Source organism: Patagioenas fasciata, chromosome 10, assembly GCF_037038585.1.
Source record: "Patagioenas fasciata isolate bPatFas1 chromosome 10, bPatFas1.hap1, whole genome shotgun sequence".
NCBI classification, from domain to species: Eukaryota; Metazoa; Chordata; class Aves; order Columbiformes; family Columbidae; genus Patagioenas; species Patagioenas fasciata.
In genome coordinates, this window is record NC_092529.1 from 6,254,686 (window position 1) to 6,263,109 (window position 8,424).

General features: G+C 44.9%; 1 long non-coding RNA gene across 1 annotated transcript in view; it reads left to right on the forward strand.

The window, feature by feature from the left end:
- The window catches only part of LOC136105940 (uncharacterized), a 188,596-nt gene extending 180,661 nt beyond the window's left edge, over positions 1-7,935 (forward strand). The window contains exons 3-7 of the long non-coding RNA XR_010652058.2: positions 676-800; positions 1,681-2,680; positions 4,870-4,989; positions 5,245-6,185; positions 6,326-7,935. This is a non-coding gene — a long non-coding RNA (uncharacterized lncRNA). The remainder of the gene's footprint in view (positions 1-675; positions 801-1,680; positions 2,681-4,869; positions 4,990-5,244; positions 6,186-6,325) is intronic.
- The last annotated feature ends 489 nt before the right edge of the window (positions 7,936-8,424 follow it).

Sequence of the window (8,424 nt, forward strand, 5' to 3'; positions counted from 1 at the left end):
TGCTATTTTGGCCCTGTGACTTCAGATGCTGTAATGTGCGTGCGCTTATCCTTGCCGCGAGGATAACTCTTCAGGACAGGGATGCTGCTGGGGGAGCCATGGCAGAAAGCTTTTCCCAAACTGCGTGTGTAATCCTGCCACTCCTCTCATCCATCACCGAGCTAATATAAAACTGGCAGTGTGCTTCCTGTGAGAGTGTTGTGAATTTTCAAAGGCAAAGTGCACTATTGTTTAATAGCCAATTATTCACTGGCATTGATAAACAGGCTTTGCTTGCGATTACTGCAGCAATTACTCACTCTCCTAATTTAGACATGAGGAAAAATTAATTTAAGCTTCCAGTTGATCATTTATATTTTTGGCTTTCGTAATACGCATCGCAGCACACTGAAAACAACTCCACCATAAAGGAAACCGATGTGTTCGAAGTGATAACATGTTTTACTCTCATTCTGTCGCTGAGTGAGACATGACTGATTCCAAGCTGAAGGGATGGGCTGAAGGTGGGTTTTTTACGCTTTGGGGACATAAAAATATGAAAATTGTTTTGTTAAACTTGAAATTAAAAACAGGGAGGAGGGATGTTACTGTGGTCAGGAGGGAACTCCGTGTGCAGCTAAATAAGCAAATAAAATGGTAGGAAGTTTAAGTAATTTGACCTTGCCTTACCCTCAGACCACCCTTCAAGTGCTGACGGACCCATGTCCAAACAGCGGACACCCGGGACGCTCGTGGGAGAAACGCGAGGACGCTGCTGCCCAGCGCAGGGCGATGGGAAACTGCTAACAGTTCTAGTAATGGTAAGTTGCAACCATCCTATTTACTCTTTCTCATAATTCAGGAGCAGTGAAATGGAAAGGCATCCACATAATGTTGGAACAGGGAAATTAATTTTCTTATTAAAATTACTCCTCAGATTGGCGCTCTGTTGCAGAGAGCACAAGAATTTAGTGGTGACTGTCAGGTCGGGTCCTCAATACCCAAGCATTTAGCTGAGGCCGAACACAAGGTTGGCTCATTAACAAAAATTTGATTATTGTTTCAACTGGGAGACAAAATGAGGCCTTTACTCTTTCCTCTTTCAGTGCAGTGAATAATTAGCAGCAGATCATTATCACTAATTGTTTGCCTGGGCAGGTGCACCCGGGGTTCCCGGCTTCGGGCTTCGCTTCAGGTGTGGAGCAGCCGCACAAGCCCTGACGTTATAACTGGGCTGCTCCAAAGAAAGGAAACTGTCGTTTGGAGTTCATTTTATCAGGGGCTATCGTGCACGCTCAGGAACTGTGTAACTCAGTTGCCCTGCTTGGCCAAAAGCTGAGTAGTTTTTCAAGTTTATTTCCTGTCTTTATAGCAACTGTCTGTCCCTCTATTTATTTTCACTGAAAGCTACTGGTGGGCTAAAAATAATCTTTGGAGCGATTCTTGTTGCGGGTTGTGTAACAATTGCAGGCTGAAGTCGGAGCAGTGGAAGCACAGGATGCCTCCTTGGCCAATCCCTTCTCATGAACTTCCATAATTTTTATTATTTTATGTTCTGAGCTGAAGCATTTTCTGCTCCTCGCAGTTGAGAAGAGCTGACGGCTCGCATTGTTGTTACCTTGAAAGGGCAGTTATCGCGGTTAATCCACCCTCCAAGGTTTTTCCTCAGGATAATGATTGTTGCGGTGATTCATCTTGCAGACCCTGCCCTTCCTTATTCGCGCAAAATATCCTACTCCCTGCAATATTCCTGGGTCAGGCTCGTGCCACACACGTGATTTCCTCTCGGGCACGCCGACACGAGATGGATTTGGAGGTCAGCGCAGGCGGCTCCGGGTGTCTCTCGGGGACGTTATCGCGGGTGAGGGTTCACGGGTGACACGGTGGCGGGTGCCGAGTTCACCGGTGTCCCGGGCGGGGAACAGTGCCGCCGTTGTTGTGCTGGAAAATCTCACTGCTCCCGTCTTCAGTGGAAAACGTTATCACCACCAGCACATCCTGGCATGTAATTCGCCTCATTTATTATTGTCTCGCGTTGGCTTAATGCTTATGGTGCATTTCTAAGGTACTTAAAGAGGGTTGTGGTTTTTCTAGGAAACATAACTCATGGGGGACAGGGGAGGGAGAATCCTGAAAATTTTTGGCACAAATTGAGTCAAATTTTACTGAACATGAAAAACGCAACCCATGCAGGCTTTAACAGGAGGTCTGCGGGACAGGAACGTGCCCCACAGGCAGGATTAGCACTGGGGAGACCTGGGCTCCGCTGTCGCTGCAGTGTGCTTGGCAGGCTGCTGTGCGTCCTGTGCTTCCCACTTTGGGTGCAAACCGCCACATTTTGTAGCAGGAAGATGTTACCCAACTCTCACGTAAGTTGTGAGAGGCACAGCCATCCTTGCCAAGCACGCCTGGTGTGGGGGAAACTTCCTGGAGGTGATGGAGCAGATCCTGGCGAAAATACCATCTGAAAACAACAAACTGACCTATTCACATGGGACTTATCTGTTTCATTACATCTACCAAGACAGGTTTATATACCTCTGCATCACTTTGAACGATCCAGAGCCTTCAGCTTCCTGAACAAAATCAAGAGGTTTCAGACCACGTATGGCTCAAGAGCACAGACAGCCCTTCCCTATGCAATGAACAAAAGCTGGATGAAACCCAACGATGCCACTCAGACCAGAAGCTTGCCACTCAGGTCAGAAGCTTGGTTCTTGGTTTGGATTTGGTTTTGTTCTGTTTTTCCCTCTAGCCCACCCGCTGTGCTGGAACAGCCACCCCACAGCTCCTTGATAGTGGTAGCTGCAGGGTCCCTCATCTCGGGTGGTCAGCACCCAAATTCGTGAGACTGGTTACGCAGCGTCAGGTCTGGGACTTCCAGGCACGATGGGAAATGCAGATTAGCAGGGAAATGTTAAGCAGCGCTGCTTTTAGCCGAGACCAGCAGAACCTGGCGGCAGTTTGGTGACAAGCTGCGGCCACCAAGTTCACTTGATTTTACTGTAGCTGCTTTGGAAGAAATCAAAGTATTTAATAAAGACTCTGAGGGAACAGAGAAAATAAGGGAGAAAATCACAAGCTTTGAACTTCATCTTCCTGGTACACCGAGCGTGTAAGATGAAGGTGGCAACAGCCGCGGCTGCTCTTGCGGTGCTTTCAAGCACTGCGAGTTGGTTGTAGCCAGCTGACAGCACAGCAAGGTGCCTGCTCGTACTGAGAAACTGGGGCTTTACTTGGATTGTACTTTCCTGTGTTCACCAGTGGCGTGGCAGGGTGTTTTAACGTCACCGTACCAGTATGCCCACGCAGCAGAACGCGTCTCCCGTGACCCTTTCGCACACAGGCGGAGCGCGATACCCGTCTCCAAACATGGGTGTATCGCTCTCGGTATCAATGAGCCCCAGTGCACCCGGTGTTGACACATGCCGGGTGAAAACCTGAAAACCTGCACCGGTACCAGCCATAAGTAACACATTCCCGGGGGTGTGAAAAACCCCCAGCTGTTGGGTGAGGTGATGCAGCGATCGGTCTGTGGGGTCTTTATGGGACAGAAATGGTTCCTTGTGACTGATGTTACTATTTTCAATACCAAATTGATTTTGTATGTGATGGTAGTTTTACTGCCCTTCATTATATGGTATGTAGTTACGACCTCTTTCGTCCAGAAACACCTGGAATGTTAGCGTGATTTTTATTCTGATATTTCCTTGAAAAAATGAACATAAACAGTGACCACAATGATTTGTTTTGAAAATTCTCCCACAAGCCTACGCTTACGTTTACAGTTTATTCGAACGTGTAACACTGATGGTTCAAAGAACTGGGCTTTAGTGGCAGAACAGATTCAATCTGTTGCTACTTCCTTGACAGCAAAAGGTGTCAAATACTTCAAACTGGCTTCAGGTTCCTCTTGTAGAGGTTTGCTCAGGTTTTTACTACTGTACGATGAAAATATCCAAACACTGACCCTGATTGTGGGCTGGCGCCTGGGTAGACACACAAACCACCACCAAAGAACAGATCCAGTAAATGTTATATGCAGTAAAGAGGCTACAAATCTGTGGGAAGGGAATGGGAGGGTATATCCACTCCAGTTTAGGTGTAGGCAGCAGAGAAAATTGTTTTGTTTGGTCACCTGTCCCATGGTAGGTAACAGCTTTCAAACCACTCAGCTGGAATTTTGATGATGCTCTCAAAGATGCACATTAAAATAAAGTACATATTAATTTTATGACATGTATCAGATACAACACTTGGAAAGATTGCGTATGTAACTGTCGCATGAATTCAGGATGGAAATCCGTATCGGGGTTTCTTTTAAAGGCTTTGACCATTAGTAGAAACGTGGAAACTCAACACCTCACCTCTGGAAAAATGGCGTTTGTGAGTTATATTCTCAGAAGACTAAAAATAGCGCTCTGTTTGCTTTTCTTTAGGAAGTGTCTGACTGCAACACTCCCTTACCAACCCTAAAAAAGAATTTACATAAAAGACGGTGATGCAAACCCTTATCTCATTAGTGTATCTCCATGGTGGGGAAGAAATTGTGGTGTTTTCATAGGCTTTTGCCCATCTTCCCCAACCATGAACCACAGCTGAGGAAACTCGAAGGTACAAACCCCTTACCTACTGACAAATATTACAAATCCGGTTTTCGAACCTACAGTAAAACCTCAGTTGTTAATCATCCATAATGTAACAGAGAGTGAAACTATTTTACGCATGCAGTCATTTAATAGTACTTAGTGATAAGCTGTCTAAAGGGCAGGGTATTTTTCCGGGTCTACCGTGCTCCACGTCTTTAACCACTTTGCTGAACAGAGCTTGAGAAGAACCTGAACTTTCATTTCTATTCATTTCTGCCTTGTTTTCTAACTTTTGTTGTAGGAAAAACTGTTGCCGTGGCTTATCTGTCGGACAACGAACACGTTTGGTGCCGCAAAGCTACCGTCTGTTGCTTGTACCGCATCTACCGATGGCGCAGTCACAGCCGGAAATGGGCAAGAGGTGGGATAATACACCTGTTCGTTGTGTTGTTTTTCTCTTCCGTTAAAAATGAAATTTAAAGCCCCTATCTCTTGCAATATTCACGCCCTCTAGTTTTGGCTTTTACAGACAGTATGGGGTCGTTCTGTAAAAGCGTGTAAAGGTGCCACTCACTCCATTTTTCCTAATGTCTGCATGGAATGAAAAGTTCTCTCTTGCACCAAAATCCTTAGATATTTGGGTTGCTGATTACTTTTTTTTTTTTTTCCTTTTCAGAGCCTAATTTAAGCCACTGTAGAAAAAAAACATTGCATGAACGATATGCAAGTATTTTGCTTCCTGATCTGTTTGAAAACAGAGACAGAAAGGAACAAAGAAATGTGGCAGTTTGTATGACAATTCATTTTTCCTCTGCTATTGAAGGCTCTTTGCCAGTTCTAGTGCCATCCAGTCAAAGAGTTTGCACTGAATCGAAGCGGCATGTGATTCTTTATTATTTATTTAAGGTTGGAATGGATGATTTTAAGGGTCTCTTCCAACCTAAATGGTTCTATGACTTTCTGTTACTGATTCTGCTGGAGGAAACTTTGTTTGGATCACACAGTGATCAACCCGGTCCTGCTGTCCATGGAGTGAGATGCTGTTCAGAATCCCATCAGTGCTTTGGGCTTCCATTTCCAAATATAAAACTTACATTAGTTCCTGAACACTGGCACTGACACGAGTCACCCTCCAACTCATAAACGCTCTCCAGGAGCAGCCTGCTGTCACAGTCACATACAAATGCAGCCTTAAAATAAGCGGGATATCTGTCTGTGAGACAACAGCAAGATGAATTGGCAGAGAAGGCGGAAAGCTTTGTGTACAGCTGTGCTACATCTGGAACCCGAAATGGACTCTGAATTGCACAGGACCACGGTGCTGCTCTGAAAACCAAAGGAAAGGGAGTAGGGCAAGGTCAGGGAGGGAATTTGAGTTTCTGTATTTTAAGAGCAGTTGACTGGCAAACTCCTGTGCTGCCCCTATGTAAAATCCAACAATCTGCGGTTGCTGAATGAGATCTGAAGGGCAAGCAGCGCAGTGGGTATTTGGTAATCTTTGCAAGGAACTTCTTGGCTGCGGTTCAGAATTTCTGAAACACAAAGGAGTGCACTGAGTCACCATAATCCAGTGGGGACACCGGTCCAGCCGGGGCTGAAACGCACAACAGAAAACAGGTATTTTACTGAGAGTAAAAACTTCGTCGCACACCTCAGAAATACTTTTTAAAATGTTGTTGAGAATCTCATATGGTTTATTTCACTGTCATTAATCTAACAATGCTGTATCATTAACTCTGTGTTGGGTGGTTTCCAAGGGGCGTCTCGCTGTTGTTGGCCGGGGTGAGCAGACACACCGAGCTCCTCGGGCAGTGGGTCCCCAGCACCTTTCACAGCTCCACCTTCCTGCTACTCCACAGAAGCCCTTCCCAGCTGTGAGTAGATTTAAAAATAAATAAATTGCTAACACCTATTAATATCATCTAATAATTATCTAAATATGTTGATTTACATAGCAATGAGTTAGCTGTTCACCTCCTTTCATTCGCTGTTGTAAAAAACGTACTTGGGCCCGAAGCGGAATCCTGCGCCACGATTAAGGGCAGGATTTCCACCGGCTTCAGCTGCAACAGGGTTTAGACGTGTCTGTTCCTGCAAAGGACGACAGCTTCCCAGCAACTCAGCTACCTAAAGTCTCTCCACAATACTTGTACATACTTCATTGCAAGGTTTTGTCAGCTGAAACTTTTTAATGGCATCCTAAGAATCATATTTTTTGCATTTGCATCTTTCAGATATTCGTATACCTAACTATTAATTATAATGGTTATTCCTGTGCCTAATGCTCCAGCTGCTTTAATTACCTTTAGTTTTTTTCCCACTGGTCTGTTTAGGTTGGTTCTATCTCTTTCAGCCATTAGAGCACCAGAAATGTGATCTATGAGCTGTTGTACAGGAACGGCCTCTCCGGCGTTGCTGTGCGGTACAAAACCAGGAGTGGGACAGAGCGGGGAGCAGCAAACGTGGCTCCGGCCATGCCGAACAGGGACATCAGCCAGATGTGTTGGCTTCGCTGCTCTACGCTGCAGCTGCGTGTGACTTGAAACAGTAACAGGAAAAGGTGACACTCCGCGTTTGTTCAAAACATGAAGAACCGAGGCGTTTGCCGCGTTCTGGCTGCGCGTTGGTTTCTGCAGTGATGCATCACCCGGTTCATTACAGCGTGTGCCAGCTGATGAGGAAACGGTCAGGGTGGGATTACATCAGCCTCCAAAAACAGCCTCGCTCTTTTTGTCAAGGAAATATCGAGGAAAGTCCTTGACTTTGCTTGTTTTGGCATAATACACGTTTTAGTTTTATGCACCAGGCCCTAATAGCATCAGCCAGGGCTTAATGGGGCAGAATGTTAGTTGTGATTATCAGCTCTTTGACGTTGTGGAGATTTCTCACTGTAGGAGTTGGGAAGTTCAAACTACATCTCCTTTTCTTCCTTAACCCTCATTTTAAGGAGCTACCACAGGAGGAGACCCTTAGAAAGATTCCAGTTGTGACTCAGTTTGGTGTGTGATGGCATTTCAGGACACTGGGATTGGTTCACCACCTTCACCGAGCAACTGATGGGTTGTTGTCGGGAGTCCTGAGACCACAGACCCCTCCAAAGGTAACGTAACAGGTGTGTAATACTAAGGTGATGTATAAAGGGAGCACTCAACTCCTTTGCAGAACTGGGACTTGCAATTCCATGATTTAATCTTTCTCTCTGGTTTTATGCTGTGCTGGGTTTAACTAATCAGCTCAACATTGTTTATATAGGAGAGTTTTAATGTCAAATTAAGTATTTTTTCACTAACATTCTCCTAGTTCAGAAAGGGCCTTTTTTGGCCACCAAAAACACAGTCTTTAGTGGCATTATATGACTTGTAATAGCTTTTTTCTTTAAAAGATCACTTCAATATAATAGGCTGAAACAGAAGTGTCTTATTTTCCAATGCACATAAGCCCTATTCACTGCAGGGGTTTAAGGGTCTAAAAGAAGCTAGTATAAAAACCAAATACCATGTAAGACCAATAAATCTGATTTCTTGTGTTGCAACAAAATATACGTTGGTATCTGATGCTTCCAGTAGCTCCTGTCATGACTCATCTTCACAAAACTATGTCATTAAATACACAACTAAGTTGGCTTTCGGCAAGAAAGCCTTATCTGCTGGACCCCTTTAGGGTTAGCAGAGGTCTGAAGGCCACAGCACACACTGATGCCTCTGGAATTGTCTTTTGGGAGTTCTCAGTTGAAACCACTAATACTCAGCTGAACTTGTCACACTTGGCTGTTTTGATCAATGCATTTGAGACCTTTTTCTTTTTAACTTGTGTATATATTGTTTCCTTGGTAAATCCAAAAGATAAACCACCTGTT